General features: G+C 40.3%; 1 long non-coding RNA gene across 1 annotated transcript in view; it reads right to left on the bottom strand.

Annotated features, from left to right (window-relative positions):
* LOC129505192 (uncharacterized) overlaps positions 1 to 11,732 on the bottom strand; it is a 52,096-nt gene extending 40,364 nt beyond the window's left edge. The window contains exon 1 of the long non-coding RNA XR_008663494.1: positions 11,351 to 11,732. This is a non-coding gene — a long non-coding RNA (uncharacterized LOC129505192). The remainder of the gene's footprint in view (positions 1 to 11,350) is intronic.
* Positions 11,733 to 12,769: the final 1,037 nt, after the last annotated feature.

The raw sequence follows: 12,769 nt of genomic DNA, 5'->3' as shown, positions 1-12,769 counted from the left end.
TGCCATATACAGAATGACTGTATGTGGACAGAGACTAAGAAAGATACCCCTATCCAGTGAAACAAGTTTGAATTCCTTATCCTTAAAATACTTCTCGAATGAGCCCTCATTCTTTCAGCAGACCACCATGCAGGCTGGCAGGTGGGGGTGCTTCCTTTGTGAACACCAAAGCCCTAAAGAACTTCTTAACTGTGCCTGAACTTGGCAATCATGCCTATTGTGAATGAGCTTTCTTTTCTGAGGACCAAGGAATGCAATATGAACAATTTACCTTTTTTCTTCAGGAGCTATTTTATTCCTCATTAATGGCAAGAGAAAAGGGCTTATAAGGGCCCTTGACATGTAAACGTCTAATTAGGAAACTTTCAAAGCTGACATCATCTAAAATGCTCACATTTTTTTTAAAAAAAGAAGAAAAAGAAAGAAAGAATTTAGCATTATACTGCTAAAGAAGTCCTCCAATAAAACAAGCTTCTTTTTTGTACATTCCACTTGAGCTAGGCTGAGCCCGTTGCTCTCATCTATTAAGTTAAATGTTCACATTCTCATTTGGCGCAGTCCTGGGGGCATGTAGCATTTATTCACACTCACGGTTTTAGCTTGGGTTTCCCTGAAGGAAGGGCTGATATCAGGCTTTGTGTGCAGATGAGATCATCTGGCAATTCTTGGGAGGAGAAGAGAGGTCAGAGAGAGTAGGACAGCAAAGGAGAGAAACACCCTAACTATGGGAAGCAGGGGCTTGATGCTTCTCAAGGGCCATCTGAGAAGCCCACTTAATGCCTTCCAGAATTGTCTTCTTGAAAGCTAGGAAGCAAGTCCATATATCCATTGACTTCCCTCTTATTGGTCAAGGTCATCCTCAGGAGTGTTAACTTCCTGATCTATGCAGATGCTTGGGCCAAGCCAACACTCATCAGTATCTGAGGTGGCACAGGGTAGGAAGCACAAACATGTGATATACTATGTATTGCTACATAAAAGATAACCCTAAGGTTAGTGGCTTAAAACCACAAACAAGTATTTCGCAGTTCCCATGGATCATCAGGGATATAGGAACAGCTGGGTAATTTTAGCTCAGGGTTCACTCATGACATATGAACCTGAGCTTCTGTCATCTGATGGCTTGACTGGGGCTGGGGGTCTGCTTCCCAGCTGGCCCATTCCCACGGCTGATAGCAGAACATCTTGGTTCTTTGCTGAGGTTCACACTAGGCTTTATTCACTCATCACATGGGCCTCCACACAGGGCTGCCTATGTGTCTTTATAGCATGGCAGCCAGCTTTTCCCAGAATGAGTGATTCATCCAAGATAGCAAGCAGAAGCCACAATTGTCTTTTATGTCCTAGGCAATAGTATCTATGCTATTGGTCACTTAAACCAACCTTTGACACAATGTGGGAAGGGACTATATGAGAATGGGAATATAAGAAAGTAGAGATAATTGGGGGCTATCATATAGGCTAGCTATCACACATACCCATATATGGGTATGTGCTAAAGGGGCACTGTCAGCACAAAATGTGCCAAAAACCATACAGAACCATGTACGCCAACAACAGCTGTAATAATACATGAAGATGTAAGTCATGGCAATCCAGATGCCTGGTTGAGCTATGCCCACTTCATGCTTTTTACCATTCATACCCAATCATTTCCTTGGCTCCTCAAGTTCAATCTAGGAGGATGTTAAATAATGAGGATCTCAGAAAATACTGATGGGAAAAGCTAATCTAGAGTTCTAAAACACAAGTACAATAGATGATCTGAAAGTGGTATACATCTTGGACTGATTAAATCATTTAGAAAGTTTATTTCTTGGTTTTCTTTCACCCCCAAGCCACAACAGACAGGCTACAGAAGCCAACACATGACTGTCTCCCTTTTAACAGGGGAGCAGAACAGATCAGATGCTCCAGTTTTATGGAATAGGCAAGATACAGCCCTAAGTGAAACAAATTTGTGTTAAACACAAATGTCAATCAAATGCATTCATCATAAGAAGATTCATTTTGGTTTAACTGCAGTTAATATTACAACAGACTTCTTCAGCATATAAGGGATGAAGGACACGTTCCCCAAAGTCATGATTTATTAAAACATATGCCACAAGGGGCGTCTGGGTGGCTCCGTCGGTTGAGCATCCTACTCTTGATTTTGGTGCAGGCCATGATCTCATGGGTTGTGGGATGGAGCCTGGCATTGGGCTTCCTGCTCAGTGGGGAGTCTGTTTCTCTTCTTCTCCCTCTCCCTCTGCCCCTCCATGCACTCTCTGTCTTTCTCTAAAATGAATAAATCTTTTAAAAAATCTTTGAAAAAATAAGTAAAAAAGAAAACACATGTAACAAAATCATTTGCACGGACAAGGGGAAAAAAGCATTTTCAACCACAGAATAGGCTAAAAAACTTTAAGTTGCAAGGACAACGAATTGCCCATCCAACATCCATACTCACCCTTTTTCCTTATTAACAGTAAGCAATTTTGATTCCCAGCTTGAAAAACACTTTCCTCTTTTCTGGCAACTTGGAATGGCCATATGACACTCTTCTGACCAATAATATTCATGTGAAGTCTGTTAACGAATTCCAAGATTTTGCTTTCCTGACACACACCTGACTCCTGTCACTCCCTGTGAAGTTGAGATAGTGACTGACACTGGAGCCCAAGTAGCCACCTTGTCGTCATGAGGCAAGGGCCAAGAAAATCGCAGAGACTCTGGGCCATCCACAGTCAGCCACTGGTTAGCTTCATCCTTGTGTGAGAAAAGGAAGCCACTCTGTGGCTTTAGCCAATGTTGTTGGCTTTTCCCTTACTTGCACTTGAACTCAATCCCTAGAGAACACAGCTCACACAAGTATTTTTAGGTTATCTCTAACCAAGTGGTAATTTTATTGCACTGATTTAAATTAATTTAATTAACGAATTAAAAAATTAAATTTAAAATCTTTTCATTGTCTTCAAAGAAGCAGTTTCAAAGTTGTCCAATTTGTAAAACCATCATTGTTGACTTAGCCCCATGATGGTCCTGACACCTCTGCATATTAGCATTTTCTTCAGTCCTTGCAACTGCCCAAATTATCACACGCTTCTGGGTCTTCACATCATGTCAGTGTTTCTAACTAGATGTCTGACCCCTATGCTTGTTCCATCCCCAATTTCCCTCTGATTCCTCTAATCTAAACCAAGTTACATTCCCATGTAGACTGAGCTTTGTCTTTCTGGAACTTTAGCAAATTTTTGCTTATGTATTTATTTTTGAGAGTAAGTGTACAGTATCTGTTTCCCCACTGAAGTGTAAGCTCAGGGAGACCAGGGCTGTGTTCACCCTTTTACTCCTCAGCCCCGAAATGATGCTAGATGAAACGTTATTACGTCCACAGTGTCTTTAAAGGAGCTCCTGGAAAGTCCATAGTGGAGAGCTCTAAGGATTTATAGAATTGAGATATTATCAGAGATGATCCCCATACTGAATTATGCTAATTTAAACATTTAAACACTCTTCTACTTGTTTCTCACTTGTCATTCTCTCTCCCTGGAAGCCTCTAGGGAGCAAGAATGCATCCAGGGATTGCAACCTCCCCCCACACAGTCCAGACAAACTTTCACACTGTCAAGCCGATCAATAGAGTTTCTAGAATGACAGACCAGGTTCTAATCCTTCTTAGTCACCTTAAATAGAGGGATATACAGATTGTCCATATTTAGAGGCAAGAACCTCTTCATGCTCCACCCCTTTTTTTAAGGGCTGCATTTTGAAGAGGTAAATACAGACTGGAAAATATCTGTTTACACTCTGGTGGCAAAGCAGGCATCTGGAGAGCATTTAACTATGGTGATACTTTGCTCCCAAGTAAAGGTTCTGTTTGTTACAATATGACACAAAGCTATTTGGCTTTTCAGAAAGGCGCCATTCTCCTTCTGAGTTCTATACAAAACGGAAGGCAAGATTTCAAGATAAGCTATTTTGAGACTACTAAAACATGGGCAAACCAAAATGAAAAAACCAGGACAAACTGGAAAGAAATCCAACAAGTCAGAAGAAAAATAGAAAATATAATACCCGCTTGTGAAATATATTACCGTTTGCTGCTTATTCTATTTGTTTCCTTTAAGCACTTCTTACAATGGAAATGCCTGTAGTGAGTCCTGCCTACCCGGAAAGCTGGTTAAGCCAGACTGTCTGGGGCTTGAATGACATGGAGGCAGGAAGTGGGATAAGAGAGGTGGGGAGGTAGAGAGAGGTTGGCTGGAAGCGTTTCCAGGGACAGGCTACACTGGGAGATTCTGCAGTCTCAGTAACATGAGGTCAGTGGAGACAAGGTTTCTGGAATATCTGGGTGCTTATATACCCAGATTACTCGGGTCCCAAAGGAGTCAGGTAGAAGGGTTTCTATTGCACAAATAAATCTCTGACTCAGCAGTTGATTTAATTGAAAGTAGAGCTTTTATAAGTTACTCGTTTTCTCCTGGAGTTAGGATATAAATCCTTAAAAATGAATATTTTAAATTAGTAAATAAAATTCATAAAAGTAGACTGCGATAGGATACAAATGAACTTAACAATCCTTTAGTCGTTATTTGAGAAATACCTGCTTTAAGGATGGGGGAATGTAATATATATATACAATATATATAATATATATATTCCTGGCTTTTAATATAACCTCAATATACTAAAAGTACTGCAAAAAATGTCATTTTTAAAAAAATTCATAATACTTCTCATGCCTTTTAGACAAGATCTTTGAAAGGTTACACAGAGGCAACGCATCATAAAGAACTAACTAGGGGCACCTCAGTGGCTCAGTTGGTTAAGCATCCGACTCTTTTTTTTTAAATTTTTTAAAATTTTTATTTATTTATGATAGTCACACACACAGAGAGAGAGAGAAAGAGAGAGGCAGAGACACAGGCAGAGGGAGAAGCAGGCTCCATGTACCGGGAGCCTGACGTGGGATTCAATCCCGGGTCTCCAGGATCGCGCCCTGGGCCAAAGGCAGGCGCTAAACCGCTGCGCCACCCAGGGATCCCCTAGCATCCGACTCTTGATTTATACTCAAGTCATGATCTCCAGGTCGCAAGGTCGAGCCCTACATTGCTGGGATTCTCTCTCCCTCTCTCTCTGCCCTTCCCTCTGCTCATGCTCACTCTCTAAATAAACATCTTTTATAAAAAACCTTTAAAAGAAAAAACAAAGGACTAAAAAATATCAGAAACATGGAACTAATAAATCTAAGATAATTATATACTTTTGTACTTTGTGTGTCACTATAACAAGGGTAATAGGTTTAGATCTAGATAGAAGGTGTTACCTTTGCCAGACAGAAATTTTATCTTTGAATGCTATTCCACTGGAAAAAAAATTCTGAGGCCAGAATATCCATCTGGAAGTGATGACTTATAATTAATGTCACTTTCAAGTCCACAAAAACAAGGTGTATCGGTGCCTTCATTTATCTATTCTTTGGGGAATCAGCCTCATTAAGCTGAACTGGAGGTCAGAAAAATGAGTAGCTTCCAGCATAGAGCTTATATTGGTGCTAATAAAGTATAGATGACTGTTGAAAAATGTTTTTTAAATCACTGTTGCTGTTTTAACTATAACTTGGAGTGGACAGAGCAAATAGCAGTTCTACTTGTCTATTCTTAAGTACTAATAAGTAACTAAATGAATAAATCCCTAGAACTTTCCCATGAAAACATACATAAGAGGGCTGCCCAATGTTAGGAGCTTGAGTCTAGCTGGGCCTCTGTCATAGTTTCCATTGCTTGTGTTTTCATCCTTAGGTAAATAGAAATATTTCACCTGTGATGTCACAGTTTAATCTGTGGGGCTTGGGCTAGAAGAAACAGATGAAATTGATGGAAGTCTTACTGAGTGGACAATGTGATTTTTCACTCTGTTTGAGTGACACTGTTTTGTGTATATACATGGAAAAAAAATTTTAACAAGCCATGATTGACTATGAGAATGGGGGCATATGAGTGGTTCTCAAGCCAAAATGCAGAGATTCTCTCTTTGTGAGGACAAATTTGATTAAGATGCACCCCTGGTCTACTTTTTGTGGTACTGGACAGGGAGCCAAATGTTTAGCTTCAATGTAACCATCTTTCCAGCATCCTTGAGGAAAAAGCTGCCTATTAACATTTGGGTGAACAATATCTATGAGTGATGGAAGGAAAAGAACTCAGAGGCAGGAAAGCAGTGGGCACTGGTAGGCTGTAAAACCTGCACGCAGTTTGTGAGAAAACCAGAAGGCTAAAAGAAGGAAAATGGAATTCTGTGCATTCCCTTCTTTGGTTTCCTCAAACTGCCCACAGTCTTTAGACTCAAGAAATTCTTTCTTGGCTGCAGTGAATACAGTGAATACTCTAATGTTTGTACGAACAGAGAAATAAAAGAGCACAGTTAACATAAAATAATGAGGCATCCTTTCAAGTCATACACATAGTCACCTCCTGCTCCTTCCCTGTAGGTCAGCAAAATGCTAAACATGTAGACACGGGCTCAGCAACCAGCTTTTTGCTATAAAATTACCAGGAGATATGAACCAGACTCAGATATTTGAAATCTGTATGCATAAAATCTGTTCACGTAGCACAACTTTTTAATTTTTGTTCAAAGCTCTAAACCAAAGTGGTGAAACACCATTACTCAGAAATCCTGGGGTGGCGGTAGAGATGAGGAGTTGGGTGTGAAGACTGGAAGACAGGAAGAGAGAAATGGGAGGTCATTTAGGAGATTTGGGCTCATCTCATTGCTAAAGACGTCTGCTTTCTACCTGAGGCAGAATGCAGAACAATTAATCTTTCTCTTACTGACAGATAATCTTTTGTAATTATGGCCGCTGGATCAAGTAAATTACTCCCAACAAATATTGATGAATATTTTCTATGTGTTGGACACTGTTGGGCACAGAAGATACAAAAATGAGTAAAAAAACAATTCCTTTCTTGGAGATACTTACAATTGAATAGGAAAGAGCACTCATTGGCTTCAAAGCAGAAACAATCAATGCATCCCACCATCCTTTCATCTATCATTTTGTTTAGATACTCAAGATCTAGGAAATTTTATCAGGACAGTCTTAAAACTGATTTTTTAAATAGTCTATTTTCTTATTTTTCTTTCTAAAACCTTTCATTTCAGTGATAGATTGAACACACCTTTTAACATCTGAAACTCGGCCATAGTTCTGAGAATAATGGACAAAAGGCTCCGAAATAGAAAACAGATATCGCAAAATTCATGCACATTTCTACAGATTTACCCAATGATTCTCAATTCTCTCCCAGAAGCTAGTATAAAACAAGCTTTTAAGTTAGGCACAGAAAAGCATACAGACACCAATAAAAGTGGCAGCTGACAGCAGAGAAAAGAGGTGGTAGAAATGTTTAAGGCAGAAAAACTAAAAAAGAAGACTTGTTGAGAGTCAATTAGGATATAATCCCAAATTAGAGTAACACCAATTAAGAGCAGCAAGGGAAGTACTAGAAGGAGGTACAACAGAAGCAAAAAGTATCAGCTGATAAGCAAAGGGAGGTGATAGGTAACGAGTTAAAAAAAATTTTTGCCAAGTTCTGGGGCCATTCAAAGGAGCAAGCCACTCTACCCACCTTAAAAATCCTTAGGAAATCACATCATTATGAAATTGTTTTCCATAATAGTAGCCCTGAGTCATCAAGGAAAGCTTTAAATCCTGTTCAGTATTCTCTATTTTAAAAAGCAGGAAATGTTTTGGGGACAGGCAACTGAGTAATACATTTTAAAGAGTTTTATAGGCAAGATTTTGTTGGGTAGACATTTGCATATTCCCTAGCAGCTGAGCTTGCTCTAATTATTCAAGAGTTTGCAATGTTTTTGATAGATAAAATTTTTAAAGAATTTTCTCTAATAGATATCGGCTTATGCTGTATCATTAGAAAAATAGTAGATTGGGGATGCCTGGGTGGCTCAGTGGTTTAGCGCCTGCCTTCAGCCAGGGGTGTGATCCTGGAGCCCCAGGATCGAGTCCCATGTTGGGCTCCCTGCATGGAGCCTGCTTCTCCCTCTGCCTGTGTCTCTACCTCTCTCTCTCTCTCTCTCTGTGTGTCTCTCATGAATAAATAAAATCTTAAAAAAAAGAAAAATAGTAGATTATATTTTCCATATATCCCTATAATTTTATTTATCTATTTATTTATTTATAAAGCTTTATCTATTTATTCATGAGAGACACACAGAGAGGCAGAGACATGGGCAGAGGGAGAAGCAGGCTCCCTGTGGGGAATCCGATGCGGGACTCAATCCCAGAACTCCGGGATCATGACCTGAGTCAAAGGCAGATGCTCAACCACTGAGCCACCCAGGTGCCCCCCTATAATTATTTTTAAATACGAAGCTGACCTATACTGATGAGGATCACAAGATCCTATGGGTGCCTCGGTGGCTCAGTTGGTTAAGCAATCAATTTAAGAGTTTTCTTTCTTGGTGGGGCATCTGAAGGCACGTCTGCCTTCAACTCAGGTCATGATCCCAGGGTCCTGAGATGGAGCCCTGTGTGGCACTCCTTGTTCAGTGAGGAGCCTGCTTCTCCCACTCCCCCTGCTGTGCTCTCTCTCTCTCTCTCTGCAAATAAATAAATAAAATCCTTAGGGAAAAAAGGATCACAGGATCCTGGACTTCTGGCAGATATCATGATTAAATGAGCATTTAGGGGGTGTGAGACAGTGTCATAGGATGGGACTGAGTGAATTTTGCATGTGGCAGGGATGTAAATAGTTATGACCAAGAGGATAACTGTGATAGATTGCATTACTCATCTCATTTCTTACTGCCCTGTAGTAAAACCCTTGCTATCAGCTCAGGATTGATAAGGTGTAGTACCCTTGCCATTGGGGAGCTTGTTTCTTTAGTTGATGCACATTGAAGATATCAGTAAATTCAGGAAAGGTTTAGATTAACCTATGAATGGTAAATACAGATTTGCATATTAAAAAAAGCCCACGGAGTTTGAAACAAATCCCCAAACTTCTGAGGCCAACATTAATGGAATACTATGAAACTTTGAAACCACAGCTGGTTAGACCATTGGGCTGACCCAGTATTGCATTTCTTATATTCATATCATTTGGTTTTTAAAAATAAATACACATTTTAGTATAAATTCCTAAGGGAAACATACAGTTTATTTGAAAAGACTATAACTTTCCCCCCATGTTTCTTTTAAGCTAATTACAAAGAACTCAGAGATGCTCTGAGCCAAAGGATGTAGGAAACTCTGTGAATGAACCTGACTTATTTTACATTCTCACACCTGCATTCTACATGTGGGAAATGGAAAAATTGGATTTTGAACATAGGATTTTAACCTCCAGGTAAGGAACTGTATGGATCCTGAAATCATCCTGCGGACAGATGAAATCTTTAGAAACCAAGAAGTGGCTCAGATTACTACCATTTGCTTCACAAAATTGCCTGCTTGAAAAAACAATTCAACTCTTTTACCATGCTCTATAAGTCTCAAATCATTATGGTTTGGAAACAATGCACATGAGACCGTGACAGCAATAATTACTTTGAATGAATGAATACAAGAAAGCAAGATATTGTGTCTTTTCCAGGCAACATTTAAATGCAAAATCTTTCATTTTAGATGCAGTAAATACCACAGAAGCCAATAGATAAAGATGATGTCCCAACTCTCAAAACCATACCAAAAGGAGTGGGAATTCCACTGAGGCAGGCAGCTGAGACAAGGACTGTGGGTAAATGCTGCAAGCTTATTGCTCAGGAATAATGGTATGTCTGAGTTATGTTACTGCCTAACTATCTTTTAGATATATTTAGTGATGCCCAATATACTAGTAAATTTCCAAACAGAACCACAAAATGGATGACAATTTAGGGTAATTCCATGCCTGTAATTTTGTTTAAAAAGAAAAAAAGAAGTCTGGTCCATTAGTCATTTCTATCTTTGTTTAACACCTTTCCCTTTCCCATTCACCCTCTGGTGCAGGTGTTAATGAAATTTGAAATGACCGATGGCCCAAAAAAGGTCCTGGAAAATCTATCAAATGGATATTATAATCAGCTTCCACATACTCTAACTTAAATGTTACTTGATAGGTAGGGAGCAAGAACTAGAAAAACCAGAGAAGACATCCCACAAAAAGCAAAAAGGAGAGTGATTATAAAGTTTGATCCTCTGGCAGACCAGAAATTAGACTTACTCGTGTGAGGTGAATGAACTTTACACTGGTTGTCTTCTAAATCATTCTCTATAAGCCTGCCTCGGGAGGTAGGAAGTAACCTGTCATGGGTGTTTATAGTGTGGACTGGATGACCACTTGAGAAAAGACTGTCATGTGCAAGGAAGACTCTATGGTTTCCATGGTTTTTAAGGGAAACAGACACAGAGCTTTGGCTAATTAGATAGGGCTTGCTCATCCTTCCAGGACCCTAGGGTCTGTTTTGACTTTGTTTTTGCCCTCCTGCCTCAAGGCAGAGATCAGTTTCAGCTTTCCCCAGTGTTCCCTCAAGCATATCTAGATGGCTCCAAGTCAAGGTCCAGACAAAGTTAGGTTTTCTCCCTCCCCTCTGTAAGGGTCCCTCCTGTTTGTAGGGTCGATTTCCTATTCCAACTCCGTGTCCCTCCAGATGAAAGACAGGGCCTGTCCTAGGGTCTGAGCAGGATTTACTTGCATATTGGGACAAAACACTAGTCTTCACTTCTATCGCAGAGCAATAGATAGAGGCACCGGGTTATTCTCCTACGTTCTCCAAACCCCGTGTCCGTGCCCATGGCCTCTCCTGTGGTGTCTTGCCTCCCCCTTCCACCACAAAATCTCTGTGCAGTCAGTTCATACCAGCATTAGCAAACATGCCAAATCACCACATATTCTGCATACTGTTTCTATTGCTGTCACCTTTCTCCCTCGCATCTCTCCATCTATATAAATTCTACACAAAATGTTTTCCCCAGTATAGGTCAGGTTTAGTATTTAAAAAGAATTTCAGGAAAACAGAAAATATAATCTACTATTTTTGCTAAGGATGTACCATGGTCGAAATTAGAGAAAATTCTTTTAAAGTTTTACTGATCAAAGACATAATCTCTCGATTAATCAGAGAGATATCAGCTGCTAAGGAATATATAGATGTCTACACAACCAAATCTTGCCTTAAGATCTATAAAATCTTGCTTCTTCACCCTTTATCCCTCACAGGGCCTTTTTCCCTTCCTACTCTTAGCGTTTGCTTCCCAGAGGACCTGAGCTGACACAAATGCTATGAGATAGTTTTTCTGTTCACTTGTTTGGCACGGTTAGCTGACTTATAAAAAGAGCATTGACTTGATTCAAATACTTACTTTAATATGGAAGGAGCAAAGATTGTCCACTGAAAACTGATTTTCTTGGACATCTCAACCTGGGTGATTTTAATTAGGTGACTGATGGTTGCGGGGACTGATTCTCTAGGTTAAGATCCTCATGGAGATTTTCATCAAGGCTGCAAATGGAGGACATGCTCTATAAAGGAGTGAAGCAAGAAAGAATATTACATGGAGCAGAGGAACTAGAGGTACAATACAGGCTGTCAATAGGATCGTGGGGTCAAAGCATAGGAGCACTGTATAGCTTTCTCTGAGTGAGGCTGGGAAATTAGTGCCTGGCATCCAGCTTCTCATATATGCTTGGAGTATCAGTTTCCTAGGGCTGCCATTACATGTTACCGCAAATTGGGTGACTTAAAACAACAGAACTTCATTCTCTCACAGTTTGGGAGGTCAGAAGTCTGAAATCAAAGTGTCATTGGGTTGTTCCCTTTTTGGGACCTCAGCCGGAGAATCTGTTTTCATACCTTTCTCCTAGTTTCTAGTGGTTGCCAGGAATTCTTGGCATTCCTTAGCTGGTGATAGCCTAACTACAATCTCTGCCTCAGTTGTCACATGACATTCTCCCCGTGTTTCTGTGTCTCTGTGTCCAAATTTGCCTCTTCTTATAAGGAGAACGGTCATATTACATTTAGGACCCACTTTTTATCCAGCATGACCTCATCTTAACTTGATTACATCCACAGACTATTTCAAAAAATATCACCTTGATACGTTGTGAGCAGACATGAATTTTGGGGGAGGCACCATTCAACCCGGTATAACTGGGAACTTGAGTGATTAAAAACTAGCTTTTAGGGGCACCTGAGTGGCTCAGTGGTTGAGCATCTGCCTCCGACTCAGGTTGTGATCCTGGGATCAAGTTCCGGATCAGGCTCCCCATAGGGAGCCTGCCTCTCCCCCTGCCTGTGTCTCTGCCTCTCTGTGTCTCTCATGAATAAATATAATCTTAAAAAAACCAACAACTAGCTTTTAGACTGGTAGTCATAAGAGATGAAAAGGCATTTTCTGGTGATGAGCCTTTGAAAACAGGTTGAATATAGGGTCTGGTCGTAGGATCGGAAGCATCAGAGGGTATAGATTCTTTCTTGACCATACCTCCTCTACAACTGAGACAACACTCCTCTTGCCTTTCACATCTCAGGGTACAGTGAAATAGTCTGGTTTGGTGCGTTCGTGGATGTGCATTCACCTTACTCCTTTACACCCCACTCTGCCTGCCTCTGTAACACACATTCACCTTCATCCCCTCCCGTAAAGACAGCAGAATCTAAACACGAAATTGCCAGACTTCTGTTGACGTTGGATAAAGTCACTTTGGGTGGAGGCAGGCAGTTGCATCATTGGAAGAGAGTGAAAAAGGAATCTGGGTTATTTCGCAAATAACTTTTACCC

This window comes from Nyctereutes procyonoides, unplaced genomic scaffold (genome assembly GCF_905146905.1).
Source record: "Nyctereutes procyonoides isolate TBG_1078 unplaced genomic scaffold, NYPRO_anot_genome, whole genome shotgun sequence".
NCBI lineage: Eukaryota > Metazoa > Chordata > Mammalia > Carnivora > Canidae > Nyctereutes > Nyctereutes procyonoides.
Note: the sequence above shows the minus strand (reverse complement) of the source record. Positions and strands in the feature narration are given on the sequence as shown.